The sequence below is a fragment of the Opisthorchis viverrini genome, assembly GCF_000715545.1.
Source record: "Opisthorchis viverrini unplaced genomic scaffold opera_v5_570, whole genome shotgun sequence".
Classification (NCBI taxonomy): domain Eukaryota; kingdom Metazoa; phylum Platyhelminthes; class Trematoda; order Opisthorchiida; family Opisthorchiidae; genus Opisthorchis; species Opisthorchis viverrini.
In genome coordinates this window covers 89,281-112,381 of record NW_008752225.1, presented here as the reverse complement: position 1 = coordinate 112,381, position 23,101 = coordinate 89,281, and the positions used below count along the sequence as shown (strand labels likewise).

The 23,101-nt window shown below is 39.4% G+C and overlaps 1 protein-coding gene across 1 annotated transcript in view; it reads right to left on the bottom strand.

The window, feature by feature from the left end:
- T265_15516 (hypothetical protein) overlaps positions 1–23,101 on the bottom strand; it is a gene marked incomplete at both ends in the record, with an annotated part of 146,781 nt that overhangs the window by 40,758 nt on the left and 82,922 nt on the right. The window lies entirely within an intron of this gene.

Sequence of the window (23,101 nt, the reverse complement as noted above, 5' to 3'; positions counted from 1 at the left end):
GGCGTTACAGAAATCTGGGTGGCATCTACAACATAATAAACGCCAATTCAAATCTGAGTAAAGCAGGATCAAGCGACTATTGTGTCACCACCTGGAAATACTTTGGTTTGCTATATTTCTTTTGCGCGACAAACACGAACATTTTTCTGACAATTCTTTCTTTTTGGCGTTATTCTTCACTTACTCATACAGCTCGAAAGAAACGCAGTCTTCCTTTCTCAATTCGTATTTCTGGGCCAGCGTCCTGTTGAAGTTGAGACAGGAAGGGGCAAATCCTGCACTAAGACATATGTTGTCTGTAAAACCGTCAGATAGCTTTATATACTAACGTACCATAAAATGAATTTCAAGCGCTTCAAGGTAAGACATGCTAACTAGATGTTTAGATCATACTATTCATGATACTCATAATATTCCTTGAAAAACTTTGGGAGGTTACTTAATTCTTTGTGAAAAAAGCGTGATGGTAAAACGAGGTTAGGTGATCGAAATTTGCGTATCCTTTATTAGCTCTAACGATTATATCCATGTTTAAAATTTTGTGGTACAGTATTTAAAGGTGAGCATGAAACAAGAGGACCACTAACGGCAATAAATTTCAAGGTCTACATTTAATCCCTGATAATTGGTACAGTTATCTTGGATTGCGTTTGAGTGTTCAGTCATGGAGCTCAGCAGCTTCAAGTTATTACTAGGCCAAAAATTTGTAATTAGGCACCATGTACTGGAATTGTTTTGCAATCTTCATAGAGTATCAACGGGCATGGCGCGGTGGCCAACACGGGTTTTATAGCCACACAATGTCGGGTCCGAAAAACTGGCTCCACACAAACCCATGGAAACCATCAGTAATACGACTGAGAATGCGGCCGTCTGAACAAACCGAAAATTGTATAATTGTCTATGGGAGAGTAGTTCGGCAGTGTTACACGTCATTTGGTTTTATGCTAGTGTTGTTTATGCGTTTACCCACCCAAAACCTATGAGGATCTTGATAACATGTTACACTACCACTCCAATGTTCCGTCAGTATGATGAGTTAATTTGCGAACGGAAGATACTTTAAGATAGTTAAACATTTTCTCAAATCGTGTCAGTCGTGGCAACAACAGATGAAGGTCGCGTACGCATCATAATCTGTTTGCAATTGTGAAAACGGGCATTTCGCATTCAAATATTCAACTACTAGTGTTGTTCTGATGGAGCAGATTGTACCGGCCATTGAGGGTTAGTCTGCATTGTAGCATCGTCCTCTTAAAAATAATTCGAAGAAATGGAATCCGTCAGCCTAAATAGGCATAGGTTATCAAGTATATTCCATTGTCATGATAGCATTTGGAAAGAAAAAGTGGTTCATAAGTTCTCAATTTTCACCTCGTCATGTGGTAATTTAATCAAATGTACGGTTATTTTGCCGATTGTCTGTTCGATGAGCTGAGTAGTTTGGTAGCAAACGTTTCAATGACAAACGACGTGGCATCATAAAGCATCACAATAAGCGTAGTGGTGCGTAGGCTTAAAAATAATTTGAAGAAATGGAATCCGTCACCCTAGATAGGTATAGGTTATCAAGTACATTCCATTGTCATCATAGCATTTGGAAAGAAAAAGTGGTTTATAAGTTCTCAATTTTCACCTTGTCATGTGGTGATTTAATCAAATGTACGGTTATTTTGCCGATTGTCTGTTCGATGAGCTGAGTAGTTTGGTAGCAAACGTTCCAATGACAAACGACGTGGCATCATAAAGCATCACAGTAAGCGTAGTGGTGCGTAGGGATGGGGTTGCGGTTGTGTTGGACGGTATTCCGTTAGTCCCACGCTTACTGCACGTGAGTTGTAAAGGTTGTTCACCATCGTGCACAAGTATAAGGGTGTTGTAGCTTGTATGTAATAGATTTGTCACACTTGCCTTAAATCCAAACGGCTAGAAGGCAATGCACTTTTTGTTCGGCGTGTAGTGAAGCAAAACACGAGCCTGAATATTCACACAACAATGTATTAAAAACCGTATTGCCCACATCACTCCTCATAAGCCTCTTGAAACTCATAGCATTACTGAAACACGTTCGGTTCCGTTGAAATGATTAAATTCTAAATAGCGGTACGAATTTCCCTTCCATATGCAAGTTGTGTTAGCAATCGCCATCATAACTAACCTGCTCTTGATTTTAAATTACGTGGACCTCTGGGAACTCGTGCGCGAACCGGCACTAGAATGGGCACCTTTGTATTTAGTTATAAAAATTAACATTTAACTAAACTTCTTTCTTTTTCCATTGTGTCCGAGCTCCTCATCTTAATGAATTAAACTTATCAATGGCCCGGATGGCACGCAAGACAATCGATTGTCACGTTCAGTCCAACGTCTGAAGAGTTCGATATTCAGTTTCTTGCAAGCATATATACGATGCCCTGCGAGTTGAGAATTCTCTACTAATTTCCTGTCTGACGTTGTTTGCTATCCTAAGACTTTCACTCTGCAAACAGCTTGTTAAACAACTGACGCAGTTGTGACCCCTGCAGATTTCATAGAGTAAACTAGTAATGATGTGTACCCAGCAGGCCCCTCAGAAAACTTCACGTGTTCATTGGATTAGCAAGCATCCATTGATATCCAGCGAAGCTTGCGTGTTGCTCCGTTAAGTGCGGTCGCGCGCATCAAGAGCGCACGCGAACTGTTTTTATTGTCCATCAAATTGACCACTAGGCTCTGTGCGGCCATGGAAAACCACAAAGAAGACCGATGCAGAAAACTTCCAGTTTGACAAAATCGTGTTTATCAAACGTAGAGTTTCCCCTCAAATCCCATGGTATTCAAGCCAATGTACGCGTGTGACGCAAACCAATACACTAGTAAAGTAACTTTTTGTTTGTCTTGGGTAAATGGAGGTGCGTTACACAAATCTATTCTGGACTGTCGCATGTTGCGCTGATGATATCAAGTTGTTGGCAGATAAGCAAAGTACATTCTATCCAATGAGGTCAGGAGAGTTTGTTGCTGCTGATATTTATGTCTTACCGAGTTACGATGTGATGCCGTAGCGGTACACAGGGCTGTTTATTTCTGTATATTAAATTCGAATACTAAAATGTAAGGAATCGTGGGTTCCCGTTTTACCACTCTGAAGTGAAATGCTTGGGATTGGTTCTTAGGCAAGATCTCGTGTAATTGGATAAGGATAACGATAACGAATTTTCGGACAAGCTATAATGATGCAGGCTAATTTAGTATGTTTGTTGACGGATTCCTGGTTAACAGCGTTTCCGCATCGGCTATTTTTTGTATCTCATGGAGAAGTCATTTTTAAAAATAATCTCATTCCCAAATTTCGCCGCGAACTTCACGGTGAAAACGTTTCCGTCCGATGGATTGCTTGATTTATTGAGGGGAATGTTTGCTTTTCTTCTCTGTATTACACAAAGCGGTCAGCAAAAATCTGCAAATCAAAAGTTAAGAGTTCAGTATTGTGGAACCGGGTTCGTGGCTGGTTAGCAAACGAAAGCAACAGCCAGCACTTAGCCACCACTCGTTAGCTTATCTACGCCCTTTTAGTGGTTGCGACGATAAGCATGTTGCAAGAGTTGAGGGGAAAAGATAGCCACTGTTGTAAAGAATAGGACTGATCCCACCTAGAAGACGTTGAATGGAATGTGAACCACGTATGGTCCGGCAATTTTATCCCACAGGTAAATCGAGGTACGTACTGGGGCTTTCGAGAATAGGACAACACAACCCACCTTAGTCCCGGTCTAGCCAGCTCGGAAAATAAGGTAGGAGTCCATGTCAGACGCGTCCGATGTGAGCCAGTTTTTTTAAATGCGACTGTAGTGAAGGATTTCGTGGGGGCACGACCAAGGACTTGCAAAATACTTCTTTCACAACCGGAGCTAAGAGCGAAAAAAGTTGCGTCAGCAATGAAATTGTCAGATTTATCAAATCTACCCCAAGTTCGAATGCGAGCACCCCTAAAAGCCCTGAGTGTGTTCTTCGTCCTCTTCTCTTCGTCATTTTGATGTCTGCCAGTCGTTTGCAGGGCGAGTGGATCGGGAACTCTGGGAGCTTTCTTGATTGGGAAGGCATTTCTTCAATTAATTACCGCTTCTAGCTCAGGCCGTGCTATATATTCAGTAGCACAGTTCGTTCTTTTTTGAAGATTTGCAGTCAGCACGTTTTGTTTGGTGCGTTGGCCACTGCGGACTATATGTACGTCATGTGATATTACTGAATTTTTTCGATCCCTTTTTCCGTTCAATAGCACTGGCAGGGAATATTCATTTCGATTCATTAATTTCAGCAAGTAGATTTTGGTCCGGGGAGTTGTAGCTTAAACAAAGCCATCGTTTTTGTGTTTATGAGGCCTTTCAGCTCACTGGCGTTAAGCAAATGTGTGTAAGATATTCATGAACGCTCATGTTGTGTTTGGCCTTGCCTCCAGGTTTAGATGGGATGGGCTAATCAACAATTAGGCTGGAGGCTGCCGCAATGATGAAGCTGGAGCCTCGTAGTTTCAAAGTTTAAGAAGAATTGCACGCGACGCTTAATTGTCCGATGACACCGCGCTCCACGTTTGACAGACGTAGGTTTTCTCGGAATCCGTTGTGGTTCAATAACCGTAGTAGCGGAGCATACCCAACTATGCATTAGCTAATGATTTTGTTTGGGTAGATGAACCTTCAAAAGTTATATTCAATAGAAAAATTTCGGTACCAGAATAATGTGTACTTAATTTTGACACATTCTAGCAAGCGTAGAACCCTGAATAACGTGCAACTGTTTGAACTTGAGTGTATAAAGATCCAACGCAAGTCGTCCACTTGGACCGGTAGTTTCATTATTTGGGTGAAGTTTTACGCAAATCCGGGGTTTTCCGGTAATCGTATTTCTATTATTCTTCCATGGGATTCATCTGTGGCTTTAGCAGTATCGTCAACTGACTCCAGCTGTGTAAACAAATTATAGATTCAGTCACCTATGTGCTGAAATTCACAAAACACCATGCAACTTGGTTGTGCAACAGTGGGTAAAATGGATGCATTGGTACATTGGTGCATTGAACATGGCTTGTCTAAAGAGATTGTGAATAAAACTTTGTGTGCTTGTGTTCAGCGTTGATCAGATTCGCAGAGAATTTTTATCACCTCACAGCCAAACGCATGTTCCATCATTAGTATAAATAATACTAGTGATTTTACGGGCAGACTCTGTCGAAGACTGCGTAGTAATGGGTATTTTAAACAAAACGTGGACGTCACGGCCTTCCATCATACGGTCTTTAGTTTAATGAGCATGTAGTAACTATTTGGTGGGGAGGCGATTGGCGGTTTGGTTTGCGCAGACCATCATTTACAGAGCCAGATGTTCAAAGCAATATTCTCAGAAGATGACCATTGCAACAAAATCAGTTTGGAGCGCGAGATGTGCATTTTGGTGCGTGGGATCTACTCAGTTCATACTGCAGTTACCACACAGCGGGGTCGACGTATTCATAATAACGGGTTTTGGACGTCAACTAAAGATTGTTACAGTAGAAGGCTCGCTTTTCAATGTTGTTTGAACAGAACCAAATTTCCGTTCAAGGGTCGAGCCTAATCCATAGATGGGTCTATGTGGTTTTGAAATGATCGCCCACCTTGTATTTTAATTAGGCATAGAACAGTGAAGCGAAAAGCCTTTAGCGGACTTTTCAACATGATTTTAATCACAAGACTTTCACTGTTGTCGTATCTAGGCGATAAGCTGTCCAAAACATTATGTGTAGATTGGTTGAAAAATAATGTCAATTGTTGTGTACTAAAGGTGATTAACACGATTTGTGTTACTAAGCCTTTTCAAGCGGGGACGCAATTCTACCTGAATGGTGCGTTTCCTGATTACAAAACTCATATTATTAAGTAATCCAGGCACAAAGTCAACCCATGTGCTAAAAACAATTCTCAAAAAAGCACCCCACGGATTGGTTCGAAAAGAAAACCGTGCATATGGTACAGCAGCATAGTTGTCTGTACGACATAGACATGTTCGTGGCAGGAATCGTTGTACTAAAGAAATGGAAAAGAAAACTATTCAAGCCTATGCAAGCGTACATGCTGTAGGCTATTTGTTTGCCGGTTCCGCGAAAAAAAATTCAATGACAGCGTGTGTTGATAATCTAGTCACTCATGTAGTATAGACTGTCATTCGTCCCAGTTGGACAGTTTTTTAAACCAGGATCACCAATAACTCATAAATTAGGACAAACGAATTATTTGTGCCTTTCCCTAGAACCATCGACAATCCTGAGTTGGTTAGCCGACTTATACGTTTAACGAAACAGAAAAGACCACAATGGTTCTTCAAATATAACCAATAATTTTAGCTTATGTTTCGGTTTGTTAATAGCACCCGTAGAAATTGTATTCTAAGAGATGCAGAGAGGCACCAAGCCTAGCGTATAAAAATGTGCGACAAAAGCAAGCAATGGGTTGAGGGTCATTTCTTATAAGATGTTGCTCTGCCGATGTACGACGTAAATTTGCAAGGGTGAGCTTAAATTGTAAGGTTAATTTTCTTAGGTTTGAACCAACCACATTACTGCTAAACAGACATTGGTGAATTGGCTACAAGGACCTGCACATCTAGGGAGTTTTATGTTGTCAAAAAGTTTTCAAATCTTAAAAGGTATTTAGACAGCGTTTCTGAGCCATAGCAAGATGGCAGGCCAACATTTCTTTGCATGGGCTTCAAGTTGTTGGTAGCTGAGGGAACAGATATGAAATTAATTTTATTAAATTTAACCTCCATAAATATTGCCATATCGCTGCGTTTACTATTCGGCCTGGCAAGCAAGGTAGTTTAATTAGTTTTTTATGTTCGCATTACTTTGCAGGTGTGCTTGATATCTGCAATATCTTTGAATGTAGAATTTTATTTGTATCTTATGTTCCGTCAAATTTCTGAATAAACCAAATTTTAAAAATTTTGACTTTCGGACATGAAGACTTTGCTAACAAGAGAAATGATGCATCGCTCAATGGACTCAGTAAAATGTGTTCAGATTTACATTCTTTTATGCGAAAAATTTGTCGGTGAGATGAGAAATTTTTTGAAAAATGTTTGACGCTTGTTACGATTTTGTCCATTTCTTCACCCTCTTACTTAACTCGATTAGGGTCTTGATTTTGGTCGACCGACGTGATAGAAAGGTGCATGGTTATGCCGACATACTTAGAAAAATTTCTCTGTTAAACTTCCAATAATTTGTCTGCAATATCACCCAAGAACCATCAAAGCTTCTCCCCATCGTTGGATTGTGCAAGGAAATTGAGATACCTAGATTTCTTCGAACGGTGACATATAAGGGCAAAAGATTTGACCCTGCAGAGTTTGCACATCCAGCTATACTGGGAGCTTACAGGCGTATAACTAAGATGTCGTGAAGATTGAATGTAAGTGCGGTAATGAAGTAATGCGGTTAGTTCTGAGAACTGACTTTCCAATTCATCCTATTCTGAGGACTGAACACTGCACTACTTCTAGATAGGCAGATCCTATTTCGTATCCAAAGGCAATAATGGCAACTAGAGATTACGCAGATCACCTGAATATCACTAGCTTTATTAAGGCTGAGCAGATGAAAATGCCAACCACTGCTTGAAAGACATGCACTCTTTTCGGCTAGTTTAACTCTCCGCTCAAAGTAAGGTAGGTGCCAGTCAATCAATGGGCAATCGGTGTAACAGGTAATAAATCGAAGCTTATAGTAAGGTCGTTCTGATTTTACCAATACCAACAGAAACTCAGCGTGACATATTATTGCACAGGCGCTAAAAAGCACTTCGTGTAGGTAGTCTATGTTACGAGCTCTAGAATAAACGTGGTAAAGTCAAAGGGAGCAGCATTATAACCATATTGTAGAACATTTAGAACAAAAGCAGGAACTAATCGGGTGGGTCTACTCGGCCCTTGTCCCATTTTCCAAAAGGGCGCAAAATCTTAATGCAAAAAACCTCATGTTATCAGCATGGCAGTTTCTGTGTCTGAGGTTTACTTAAGCATCAATTTGCGCTTGAGAATCGCTAACGTCTCTAAATTCACACGTTGGTTGTTTTTCCTGACCTGGCAATTTTAGGTTCCAGGTTTATGTCTCTAATGAGGCAAAACTCAGTGCCGGCGAATGGGTATACGATGAACTTACTTCTGGTTCTACATGTACAGTGCTGTTAGGCAAGCCTGGCTTATTTAAAATTTTTTCATGGAATTGTCCACTTGAAATCTAACTGCTTACCTGCTTAGCCTCAGAATACTCTTCAACTGACATCAAATATGCTAAAAATTTCATCATTTATTATTCGGATGCTTGAAAAATGAAACGCATTCTAAATCATCTGCATCACTCAGCCAAACGTTTTGGCATGCCTTTTACAATTTACTGAAACTAAGCAGCAAATTGCTAATTTGAGAGGAATATCACGATATCGTCAGACGAACGGCGAGTGAACATATTACATTTTGTCTTACTAATTCCTGAATCAATGTATTACGCTTGACATTGCAGTCAATCATGTGATCAAAATGCAAATGTTGGGAAAAATGCCTAATTTTGCTTCGTTTATGGAAAAAATCCAAGCGTCAGGTCCAGGCCGTCAACCGAGTTCAAAATACCTAACCATGGGCCTTTCTAGATATCCCAAACATTCAGATCGTAGTGCATTTTAACGATCGTTGCCAAAATTCAAATTTGCCCACTGAGGACAATTCTGGTAGACTAGATATCGCCTTATACCGCTGACGATTTTAACGGCCAATAGATTTGATGTGAAGGGTGTCCGCATGAACAACCGAAGAAACATTTGCGCGCTAATATGCATTCCACTGGACCATACATGACATCATCCACCGAGGCCATTTCCGCTCTGTTTGGATGTTGTTTTGTAACAGGAATGAATACTTTGACACTCTTGTACGGTTTTAGCAACGTTCCAGTGTGCAAATAGCAGTATTGGCCAATTGATTTTTCTCTCATATTGACAGTTTCGCCAACATCCAGCACAATTTGGTTCACTAGTCTTGCTTCTCCATAGCGGATTTTGGGAGTTTCATGTGTGCGTGGTCGGCGGCATCCCCAAGAAATTTTCTTTGCTCAGAACCTAAAAAGCTTCGTCGATCAAATTCAACGGGAACCTCGTCATGATATTCACTTCAGACCACAAACCCACTTGCAAATGCTGTTTTGGATTACCTTCTGATTTCTTTGGTTTGTAGTTTTGGAACTTGACCGATTTTGTCTCGTTTTCCTAAACATTGATGTCAACTTTTGGTAGTTTATTAGTGGTTCAGGTTTTGCAAAATGAGGAAACCAATAAAAACAAATAATTATACAAGTTCGGGCATGGGGTCCAAGCTAATTGGAATAATTTGAGGTCTTCCTTGTCATTGCACAATGATGTTCTGCATGCAGAGATATAGTCGTTCGTAAACGAGTTATGATAACGTATGAGCCGTGTGGGTATCTCTCCTCTTCCGGTCAACAAACTGTTTATATTATCCATTGTTGTTGTCGCGCTTTTTGTGAACTGTGGGTCGGAAGCTCCAGAGGAGTCCTGCCAAGAGGCTGAAACTTTATTCAAACTACTACCAAATGAGTACCCGCGATGAAAATTGTCACGCATTCATCGTGATGCTGATAAACAGAAAGTACACAAAACTTCAACAGTTATGTCAGTCATCCTGATGCTAAGACTTGATCAACAGCTGGTCGCATGCATCAAGTGAGATCTGGGATTATGCATGCTGATATCTTGGGCTAATCAGCCTTGAACTGCTCACTTGTGCCTGAAAACGAGAGTTCGTGGGGGGAAAACCAAATCAGTCATTAGTTAATGTACAATTCAGTTAAATGCATAGTATACTGTGTGGGGTTTACTGTCATTTTTGACTCTGCTGCGAACATTGCACATTACCTGATGCATGCCTCATAAGTCGCATGTTATATAACCAACTCAGCCGGTGTAGATTCCTCTTATTCCCGCATGGAGACAGGACAGATTGCTCCAAAATACCGCTGGTATACATTGCTAAGTTTCCAAATTTTCGGGCTAACATAATATTGTGAATAATCTGTTTACCACACTACGGTGACGTGGATCCATTAAAATACGACCTGACCTTAAACACATGGCCCGCTAATTTCTTGATATATGCCCACTTATTTCACGTGGACCTATTGAGATGCAGCAGGTGCTTCGCCGCTTATTACAAGGTTTTGAAAAGTTCACGGATTACATTAAGATTTTGACGTGCTTTGTCGTGCTCAGTGAGCAACAGCTAAATCCGTATAATTGTTCGCATTTTTATCAGATATTGGCGTTAGGTTGTGCTCTGTGTGTGGAAATTTTATGGTTGAAGTTGACTATTAGGATGGTGTTCAGCGTCTTGTGTAATAAAAACGGCTAATTAAAAACCCATTTTTAGGTAAAATTCACAATGTCTATGTCAAAATATTTTACATGAACCGTAAGGAAACTAATACGCCTTTACGCCGTCCCCTCCCACAAGAGTAGTTCTCCCAGTTTTTTGTACAAGCTTCTAGTAATCTGACTCAGAACTTTGTCGGTCTGCATTATCCGACCTTATTGGTTTCACCAAGTGCAGGCCGCGAAAAGATGAAGAAATACCACAGTAGGACGGTCCCTTAATAATGGTCTTCACCCGCTAGCCGATTCTGATTTCAGAGGGCTGAAATTCAGACTTCACAGTCAGAACGGTAATGCCCCTACATTCAAGAATACAGAATGTCCGACACTTCGAATTAAGGCAAATAAAGTAATCCACCTGATTCCACCCGGAAATTTTAAATAAAACGTATTTTATTTTGCAAACCAGTAGGACAATATATATAAAATGTCAACGAAAAGCTACAGAAGAGTGCAAGAACTTTTGCGCTTGGGTGGAACAAACGTTGCCAAGATCTTGTAGTATGAGTTGGCATGCAGTAATTCCATCGTATAAAGTTTCCTGAAAAAGCACCCTGTTAGTTAACTTATTTGTATGCTTCGCAAGTCTCATTGTCATGTAAAAACGGATTCTAGAACTTCTCCAAGAACGCTTGGTGTATTTCCGAACAATTATTGCGATACACGAGAAGAAACTAGCAGTAATTCATTGCGCTGTATACGCTTCTAGGGTTTCGCCGCGCAAGCAGACGTTGGAGAAATTATTGTGTTAAAATTCTAAAAAGTCCTGCCGTATGACTGTGTGATTTATGAAAATTATCGATTTAAACATGGTTTGAATAAGAGGGCTATATTCTAATGATTATGTATTCAACAGAAAGACGGGCCCAACCAAACTGACGGACCAGCATACATATCAATTTTTTTTGGGTCGTACGAATACGTGTTGGGTATAGCTTTATCACATGCATATTATAGAGTCATAGTATTCGTAAGTTGACAATATTTTAAAAACAGCATTTTGGCGTTTGTGATTTCCGCGGTCCTGATTCACGCAAAATGTGAATCACATTATTGCCAAACGCCAATTGAACCCTTTAACTCAATCTATTAGACAATATCACCGATGTTATGATATGTACCTGCAACAAAACTCAAATCTCTTTCTCATTACAAATTCCGGATTGAGAAGAACGTAGAAGTGGACCTTTAGTAACGAGAGTGTTGTTTGCGAAAGCGGCAAATTCCCGAGTAAAATGTCTGTAGAATTATTTCAGAAACTTTGAGCTTCATTTGCCAGGCCTATTCTCTGCCGTTCGTCACTTGTCCTTCATTTGCTGCTGCGATAGATTTTGCGGAGCGATACCACACAGAGGTATTTGTAATCATTGAATCGCTTTTACAATTTTTGCTGTTATCAAAAAGTTGTCACACTTAACAATTTATTTTTCTTCCGCAACATAAAATATTTCAAAGGATAATCGTACTTGCCGCCACTCCTTTAGCTGGCCCCTGGTGGCCTGTGGAATTTGTTGGATGAATATATGCCAAATGAACGAGCACAGAATAAATAATGCAAGAAAATAATCACATAAGTGGCTACTAGATCCTTCCGTACTTGGAGATCTCTTACTTACCGCAAGTCGCGCATTAATGACAACCAAATATGTCAGATGAAATTATAGTCTACTCGCAAATGGACCCTAAGCACACATGAGTTCTTTCCGCGGAAACGTCTCGTGCACAAATAAGCGCTCATAAACACTTAACAGCAGATGCAACGTGCTCACTTGTGGCACGCACGTTAGCCGAAACTTAATGCCGATCGCGAGAAATGATGTCATTATTTTGTGTGATTACACTACCGAATGATTCTTATGATCATATTTTATTTGAGGTCAACATGCACAACTGATTGTAGTATCAAACATCGGCGAGACCGTGTCTCCTCTCTCGCAACAAATTTTGTCTTTTGGGGTCTAGGTACGCCTTGAATTTTAAATCATCGGGACAAACATGTCTAATGATGCGCCAATTTCCTTGAGTTACACTTAAAACGTACAATAAAATATGAATGTTGCACACTCAGCTGGACCAAAAGATTACTGCTATAATAAACTGGTTGACCACGAGTGTTCGTTTTGTATCAGGCATTCATTTTAATCAGCTTTATTACTGCAATATAACCAACGAATTTTTAAGTAGTCTGGGTTTTTCAAAACATGCGTGATATTTGTGATGTTCTCAGGATAAACACCTGGCTCGCATTAAAATAAACAATCTCTCACAGGTAGAATTACAACGAAGTGTTTCATACTACCATCAGTTACAAAGATTTCTTGCTCCTCAGAGTATAGTACGTTACAAGTCATCTACTCGTAAAATATTGGCTTACAACAAATGAAGCAACGGTTAAAAATTTATTGAAGAAATTCAACTATTTCATTAAGGAGCACAAAGAATTCCCGCAGTCAGAGAGTGTCTGAATTCACTGGGGTTTTAACTGCGACTGTCTGTTGATATCGATGAGTATTTTACTGGCCATCATTAGCTACACTTTGCGGGGTCTTCAGCTGTTGGCAGTTGCTTTTGCCGTTGTCGCGTATGTTCAAAGTGGTTTCTAAACCTGTGGGTTGAATGGAGGGTTTGTTCATAAATGACATAAATGGATTCGTTTTCCGCTAGCATCCGAGGAATCTGTGAGAGATTGTGTAATATACAGCTTTACTTTTGGTCTTGTACTACGTTAAGTGCACATTCTATTTATTCGAAGACTAGTTTAGTTCAAGAAATTATTACGTTTATGTGCAGCATGGCAATTAAATAGTAATCTTTAATTAAGTATTTGTCCAATATTTGTAGCCAAGATAATTATGAAATTATTGCAGGATTTTTAGCGCAAATGAATCATAATTCTCAGTTGCATTAATGTAGCTAGTGACGTTGCTTTCGTAAATAAGGAGAGAGCGCATCACTACACATTAACTAACGTAAGTTATTGATGAGTATAAGATAAGGAACCCGAATGTATCTACTCATTTTTGACTCAATATTTCACTAAAATTATCAGCTCTTCATCAAACAACAGTAAACCTAGGGTAGATAAGCGTATTTTTCGGCGGATTTATGGTTTTAATTGCCCTCACTCGTAGCAATCCTTTGGCAATCCATGGGCAAAGTCTCTATCCATCTGTTATCGGAAATTTGCATTTTTTAAAAGGATTATTACACATTTGTAGATATCGCTAAATGAAGCCCCGTTAGATTCAAAGGTCTTATAGTGCGAACAATGTTTCTACTTGCTCGCTTTCTTAAAAACATTCAACGTGCTGGTTTGGTGGTCAGTACGCCTGAAGATCATTTGTATACCATGTCTTCAAGATTGCTCCTTTGAGCATCAACATGTTATCTCTTGCTCTGGTGGTAAGCGTTGCATCATTAAAGAGCAAGGGTCCTTTGATTTTCCCTATTTACAGTCATAAAAAGGCAATCAACAACAATAATATATCCAACAATCGAAGGTACCTGATATCTGCTCTTTGTCTCTTTCATCATCACCTGCGGATAACAATAATAAAATATCCTGATTGTCAGCAAATGAAAAAAATGCAAACGCACAGCTGTTGAGCTAAATACACTACCAGCCGTTGGTTAGATATTTAATAAAATCACAGTGGAAAATTGTGAACTTCACTAAATTGGGACACGAAACGCGGCAATTGTATTGCTAACTGCGTCTACGCAGCTATATAAGGCATTCCGGTTTATCAGCCTGCTCTGTCATAATATCTCCTTTATGTGAACGTGTCATGAATTTTGCATAAACATTCAACGTACCACTCGCGAAATAAAGACACCAACGTAAGAGATGCGTAGCAGGCGACCTCTTACTTAATGTTTGATTCACGCAGAATTACTATTACGCTTGCAAGCGTTCTGCCACTGCACACTCAATATTATTTGGACACAAATTTCAACACCGTCAGTATCGGGAGCAAGCTGTATGTTGCGCTTGATATAACGCTGAACGATTGACGGTGGGCAAAGTAATCACGCACTCCTTTGCAACGAATTAAATTATTATAAAAAATGCTGGTAGTTTGTAGCTTCTTTCCAGCTGCTGTTACAGACTCGGTGGGAAATGGAGAAAAATAATTTTATTCGGTCGATGAAAATTGTGAATTAGTGCTTATATGTGATTAGATATATTTATATATACATATAATATGTGGTTATATATAATATTGTGGGGAAATATTATTGAACAACTAGCTGAACGTCTTCCGTTATGCTTACATTGCGTATAACATACAAGTATCTCATACAAATACGTTTTCGCTTTTGCCGCGCGGTTAAATCAATTCAAGCAGCTGGAGATTGCATTGCACTGACCCGCATAAGTTCCCTTTAATTTCAAAGTAATTTCCATCTTTCAATCATTTATTTCCATTGTAACTCAAAACCATGTGGCGACACAATAGCCGAACACTGTGAGACGTGATTGGAAAGTCCGAGTTTAAGTGAGGCCTTTTTGTATCATTTCTGAAATTCGGATATTTTGATGTCTGTATCTCTAGCCGTCATGCCGATGAAAATGTTTGTCCCTTTTTGTATCATTTCTGAAATGCGGAGATTTTGATGTCTGTTTCTCTAGCCGTCATGCCGACGAAAATGTTTGTCTAAAATTCCATCGCATGTTCACAGATTGATATCGAAGGTACAGTAAATTGTCATTAATGCCGTATACAGTATTTGTGTTGCCACCTAGGAAACATTTTGGGCTATATGAAGAAACCTTCTTGACAAAGATTGCCCGGTGTGAAAAACTGTGCGCCAAAATTCCTTGGGCGCAATATCCTTTCAGGAGTCGCAGCGAAACACATAAGGCCAATCGATTCATTACTCCAAAGATGGTCAAAAGCAAGTTCCTAATGGAAAACCGTGTCATCAAACTTGCTGTATTTTTCCGAAGTCGACAAAATCGCGCCATTTCGTTAGCTGCCCTGGCTAGCTGATTGTGACTATGGTGGTCGAATATGCGAATACGCTATTAAAGATCATCATTCTTCTTATAAGTCAGCAACATTGCCTCTGTAGTTGAGCCTGGTGGGAATAATGGCACTGATTCAATACATACCAAACAAACCCATGAATATTTTGCACAGTTTATAATATAGTCTAATATTGAGACGGATTGCTTACTCATGTAATGATTTCGAATGCAATAAGCATCCTACTAATAAGGTACCTACCTTGTAATTGCTGTAGAAACTTAGCGAGTTTTTTCTGAATTCAATGAGTACAAATATGTCATGATATTCATAATTTACAGAGGGGATGAGCGCTTGACATAAACTCAATGGACGCCACAAATAATAAAAGTATTTTACAATTTCATAATCGGTCATGTCACGGATCACAGTTTGTGTAAATTGATTTATATTTTCTTGTTGCCTTGTCTTTTATTTCTTGCAGCCAATATTCGTATTGGAATGATTCCGTATCACGGAATCTATGCGTTACACTCTACTAGAGCCATTATGAAATTTGTTGACTACAAACTTCTTGTAAATCTTTAATATTAGCAAGAAAATACACCACACTGAAATAAAAAAGTGAATACTCTTTCCTTGTTGATGTATGCTTATAAATGTGTTTATATCATTTGGGAATCTGTTACGGGATTTAACCGAGCACATCAGATACGCGCCAACGTGAAAATTGCACAGCATTCACAGCATTCAGGTAAACATAGCTTGCATTATTCGCACAATGATTGTTTAAAATGTTGTTACTGATTAAGCGCTTCCGCCTCAAACATGCATAGCAACGACTCGAAACGTTAACGCCTGATCGTCATTGCTGAATCACCGAATTTCGATCAAAATTAAAGACCACTTCGGTAGTATACAATTTGATAAGGGCAGTGGATTTAGTATGACACATTACGCGACGTATTTTTTTCAATTTCATAGCATCGACAAGAAGTACAAGTTAGTTCCGCGTTAAAATAACTACTCATGGAGGCTGTTAAACATGCTTTTAGTTCGTAATATACTACTCATAAGGCTGCTGGAAAATAGACAGCCCACGACTGGTTTTGCCCTTCTTGGGGCTCATCAGGTAGGCGCAGTCCCCGGGTTTCCGTCGAATTTTGTTCTACTTGGAACAAAATTGCACGAAATTAGCAAATATACACTCATTTGCAAACTAATTTGGCTCTTTTTCCCTCTCAACCTTTCCTCATTTTATGCAGATTTCGCAAACCGTAAATGGGAGTGCAACCACAGACTTGGCGTGATTGAAAAAAGTTGCTATCTTTGCTACAGACGGGAAAAATTGGGAACGTGTGTAAGTTGTCGCCTTGTTTAGCTCTGAGGTTTTACAATAAACGCTTTTCAGAGTGTTTACAGATTTGCTCCTAATTTTTGCTTCTAATTCTACTTGATCAATTTCGGGCTTTGTTTCGTTCTAGGCTGGGCGGTCCACTGTTGAAGCAACTGGTGCCCGGTTGAGTGCCCAATGAATGGCCTTTTTTCTCTTCTGTCATTTAACCACTCGACCCTCAGTTACGAGAGACTCACCTGGAACCCAGCTGAATCTCTCGTTTATGATGTTCCCATAACTTCCGGCAACTCTTGAAAGACACGAATTGTGTAGCAATCCACCTCATAGAAGAGTTCATGTGTCCACTCATGTGATCATGGGGGAAAATGTGCAAACTCAACTTTGGAACAGCTCACAATCATCTCGATAATAGAGTGTATTTCACCCAAGTGTATGAGGGAAGAGCAAGCCTGCAAGTGAGATATCTGGCCTCAGCCATGAATTTTATACTTTCGAAATTTCATATCACTCGTATGCCTAGTTGAGCTGAATGACCAATATGCTGCTGATAAATTCCTTTGCTCCTGGTTACTTACGCAACATTATTGCCACTTTCCTAGCATCTAGAATAATACATCCTCTTACGTTTTTACAAGGCAAAGTAACATATTGAAAAATAACAGTCAGTGAAAGCAGAAAGCCCCAGGTTTTGGAATGTGCAGGGTTACCATTGTGTTGTGCATTGGTTATAATAGAACCCATTTAGAAACAAACATGATGGATGAAAAATAAATTGTCTCAAGCTGATTTGTTTTAGTATTCGTTAAACCGTATGGATAAAAGTGCGTTGGATTGAGCAGCCACCTACCCAGATTCTTCAGCAACCAGCACTAGCAGAAATGGATTCACTGGGAATATTGCGATGGTGCCTCAATATTTGGGAGCTCGAAAAAGTACGCTGATGACAACAAAATAGGTTTTTCAAATATATGTAAACACCACTTACGTAGAAAAACAAAAAAACACAAAACGCTTCCCGCATTTAAATACATCGAAATAGAACACATAGCAAACTGAGGAAGACATACCTCCCAGAGACTGTAAATGCGATTGTATGTCACCTAAAAAAGGCAAGCAGCAATGCACACCATATGAGACAACAATTTGTCTGGAAAATTTGTAAAGTACAGTTGACGACGGTAGTCCAGCGAAAAATAATCTGAAATCATCACGGAATACCACTGTTTGCGAATTTCCCTTATGTGAGTATAACCGACCAACTTTGTACTCAACCCGTATTAAGTAGGTAAGCCTCCGGACTGTTTAATATACTTACTCCTTTAAATAAATGAACCTAGCTCAGCATTCGTTAGCCAGTTCGCTTCTCTAGATGATGAAGTGATGATCTAGTAAATTCATTGTACGTCGGGAATAGCTATGCGCAGAGTGTGGCAAACAAATAGCTACAAACCTGGCTACGGATATACAATAGAGCCATTTTGTAGGCAAATTGTCAGCACAGCAATCCGAAATAATGTAATTAGATAAGCAGGCATCTTGTATACACAGGGATTTGTTCGTCCAGGATAATCGGTGGGCAGTGTAATCAAATATTCCGCACTCGACGATCTGGGTGGACACAAATCACAGGCTAACATCAATAACGCAGTGCTGTAATGGACAAAGAAAATATGCTAACTAGGGCTCGTTTGAGAAACAAATTCATTTCTGCTTATCAAAATTCTGAGTAGCGATCAGTGTTCAATTACACCAAGCAGGAATCCATAACAGTGTCTGAGTGGATACTTTGTCCCAAACGGCAGCGAACTCCATGAAATGAAAATGGTGAAAACAAGGTGATGTCCAATTGGCTGATTATGAAGTATGAATATTTAAATTAAACGTGCCACTGTTTATTCCTACGAGCTTTCAAATGCTGTCATATTGACGGGCGACTTAGCTTTCAAATGCTGTCATATTGAGGGGCGACGTAGTGAGACAGAAAGAACTGTTGTGAATACGTAAAAGTTGCGGAAATCACTTCAGGGATGCACACCTTTGATGTACGCAATGTAATTTCTATTATAATATGGATATCTGTAGCTTTGAGATGACTGGATAGCGATTTACCGCATGCATAGTGATGACTGGATAACGATTTACCTCATGCATAATCTGTGTTTGATTGTTTCTCTTAATTCGTGACCATCACTACTGGGCATGAGATTACTAAATTGAAACTTGTGCTGTAAAGCTGATGTTTATCCAACCGCCAATAAAAACGCAAGGTTAATTGTTACGACGTGCGAAATATTCGTACGTGCGAATCCTGTTTGCTCTACTGTATACTGTATTGTGGCACTCACGTACTCTTACGTTGAGTTAATCGAGAATATATATTCTCGTAAACTGAAATGCACATTTGTATTTGGCAAACATAATAAGGGAAAACGCAACATTTTTCCATATTTTTCTCCGAAGTATGCCATGCATGTTCTGTATAATTTAAGTTGATTCACTGGCTGAAACACTTCTGCCAGGTTTCAAGGCTAATAACATTTTGAAACCTATCAAGGAGTGCTGAGGGCACACCAGCTTCTTACAGGACGAAAGGGCAACTGCGAAGTTTGATGTATGCTTGCTTATGTACCATGTCTCTGACGGCAGTCTCTCATATGCCGCTAATGTAACGCTTCTTATATTATGTGTACGCACAGTATTCTTAGCCGGTTAAATGATATTGTTTTGTTTGAAACTATAAATGGTTTCAAAGATAAACGTTTCACGTAATGCTTTCATGGAACAGGGCTCGAATTTCAGATTGTCCAAATGAAGATGAACTACTATTTGCCAATTTTGTACCTGTGAGTAATTTCTATTCGTGAGCCTGTTTGTTCTACGACAGCCACGAATATAACAACCTTTTTATTGTGAGTTTTGGCAATCACTGATTTGTTTGATACTGCAAGGGGACGTACAGACAAGTGTCATGTGCGTAACACCTTCTAAGATATCTTTTACCTGATCCGGTGTCATATCGACAACTCCGTTCTTAAAAAGACATGTAATTGTTGACTGATTGGCTGCCTACGTGTGATTGTTCGTTATTTGACAAAAATGTTTGACTAAATATTTAGCAATTTACTCTTCATCTGCAGAATTTTTTTATCGCAGCTTACTCTCTCCTAACACCAATATTTCATCTTGTTGGGAAAGAAGATGCAGATGACATTGCAAAATGATCAACGGAATTTTCGTCTCAAAAATACAATCAGATCGACTTTTTTTCCATGGAACATACCAGTATCACATTGACAGAGCAATATTCATTCAATCTAACATACACTTCAGCTGCGTTAGCTCCTTCATTATCTCCTCCTCGGCCGTGCCCGTTTGTGCTGAAATGTTATGAAGTTATTATGTGTACAGTAAATGACCACGTGTGAAACTGATAACGAAATAGCTTGAAACCAATCGTTTATTGTGTGAAAAGGTAATATAATCAAGCAAAAGTGGTTAGATTCCCCATGTTCTATTAGGTGGGCTGAAAATGAGGCGTTTCAACTATTGTTATCTATGACATGTTTGTTTGGATTCTGATCGACTGTTTTTTGGTGTTTGAATCAGCTGATAACTCTAGGAATGTACATCATTGATGAGCCAACGTTAAAATATATTGCAGAAAGCTTCAGCGATGTTTTTTACCTCATCGCGGATAAAGCCAACATATTGCTACTTTCCTGGTGCACTTTAACGATAATACTTCTCTACTGTAGTTAGTTATTCATATTAGTAATTTAAACGCATATCTAGCCTCCAAAATCTGTGCATGATATGGAGCATGTATATGAGAGGATGCAATATTTAACTATCTGCTCATGCTGCACAATTTTTCTGTCAGCAAGAAAGTGAGCTCCAACTTTTCTAGGGTGAGTAAAAAGTAGAACCTTTACCAATTTTTCCTCGACACATTAGCTGAAATAAATCTCGGAACAAAAATAGACACTCTATAGTTAAAATAAGCGTTATTTATTTCTGCAATGGAACCAAGTGCTACTTTTCGGCAAACATTCTGCACTGGCAGCGTGAAAGGATCATTTAAACCCGAGCAACTACCAATTTTCAGCTCGTTTTTCCCTTTGACCTTCAGTACGATTAAGGTACTAACAGTACGATTAAGGTACTAAAGGAATATTTGTAGCCGTAGATCATCAAATAGTAAATGCATAATACGTAGAGGTAAAACGCCTAATGAAATGAATATACTCTTATCAAAACGCGTAGTTCTCTCCCTAAAGGACCAAGATCAATCACATGATATGAACCAACATCGCCAATCAAGAAGGCATCTGTGTCAAGGTTCTTCAAGATTTGCCGATTGATTCGTCCAATAACATTCACTTTGGCGGGATTTAAAGCAGTTCAATATTTTTACGTGCATCGGCGTTAGATATTTAATTCACTTATCTAAACAGGTAGACATTGTTACTAAAACTTTTGCGGGGCCAATTATTCATTATGCCCTTAGGGGTAGAGCAGCCAGGCGGTGTTTGTAGGTAGCTTTAAAAACTCTAAGGTTAGATTTTCCTTCATTTATACACTGGTTAACCGGTATGTCTATATACATTGTGTTTAAAAGTGCAAAATTTGAAAGCATGGGACCCGGCCTGTACTCTTACTTAGGTGGTCGTTGGCGAATAGAAGAAAGATGACAAAGGTCACAAAAATGTATTTCATCTCTAAAATTTGAAATAAAGGTATACGTCTTTTGAGCCTATTTAAACATTTCAACTTTTCCATTGCATAATACACTAGGTTAATTTATATAATGAAGCCCTCACGAGAAAGGTATACGTCTTTTGGGCCTATTTATACTTTCCAACTTTTCCATTGCATAATACACTAGGTTAATTTATATAATGAAGCCCTCACGAGAATCCCCGCACAGTTCCATCTTCTAAGTTTCAATGGATAATTGAAGGCCCATCAATCGAGTTTATTGCCATTATAATCTGTAGCTAAATTATTGGAAAGATGAACACAATTGCAGAAGTGCACACACCAATGCTGCGAGTTTTGAAGTATAGTAGCTTCACAACATATTTGTTATCGCGGTTTACAAGAACTGAAGAAACGCCCATTGTTAGACCACACTTCCGTAAAGCAAATTTTTCGTGAAGCTGATTGTGACTGCAATCATACGCAGTTTAATTCCCTGGCAAATAGATAAGGCATTTCGCCTAAATTGAACGCTGAATTTAAAAATGGCTATTCTTTGTGCAATTCTTCCTACCGTGTATTTTTGTTTGCTCTACGTTTGCCGCTTTCGAGCAGAAAAATCATGACAGGAAGAATGTTCTCACATTGAAATTTCCTGGGCGGAATTCGAAGCTATTCCGGTTATCTAGCATTTAAATTTATGGAAGCAGGTTTGCTGTTGGAACAATTAGAATGGGAGTATCTTCCCCCTCCAAAATCCACATGTACAAATAGGAAGATTTCGGTATACATTAGCAAGTTGATGCCCACAATATCATAATCAACGCCACTTTACCACACAAGATTATTAGTTCGCGAACTGCTGGCTTACGATTTTTCTCAATACAACAATCGTGCAACCTGCACGCACAAGCGGACAATATTTCCAATGAAGCGACACTTTGCAAGTGGACTGAGATACTAATAGCACGTTAAGGTGACAAGATATTTCGTAATAATCTCTTGAAAGTACACCACAAAAAACGGGTACGTCGTCCGGGTGGGCAATACACCGACAGGCAATTCGGTTGTCTTCGGTTAAAACTTCGACCAATTGGGCATGGTTGAAGACTTTCGAACCCGCAAGATTACCTTTAAGAATATCATTAAAGCAGATGTTTTGCCGAACTATTTTCTGGCTTATTAACACAATTTTATCAGCAAAAGCTTAAGGTTTAATGTTAGCATACAAAATAGGGCAGGTCTACGAGATATTGATAGAATTTGCTTGGATAAGCACACGAACGTATAACTCAAATTTCAGTAAACCATGAGGGCACAAACGGGATGGGTTATTTCAATGCGACGGAAATCCCGATTTCCCTGTTATTCTGAATCAGGGACGCACACAGATGATACACGCGCCCTATAGTTTTTTCTCATCACCTGGTATGATGCAGTTGAATTTGCAGAGTTCGTTCCATGTACCTAACTAACAGGCATCTAACACACTTGGTCAAGCCACTCGGATAAGACATCAATGAAACAAAGTTTACGACATTGAAGAGAAACTGAAGTATCCATTCTACGGCCGCCAACACGTGGAAGATTACGCAGTCTTACTGCACAACACATGAAAGTAC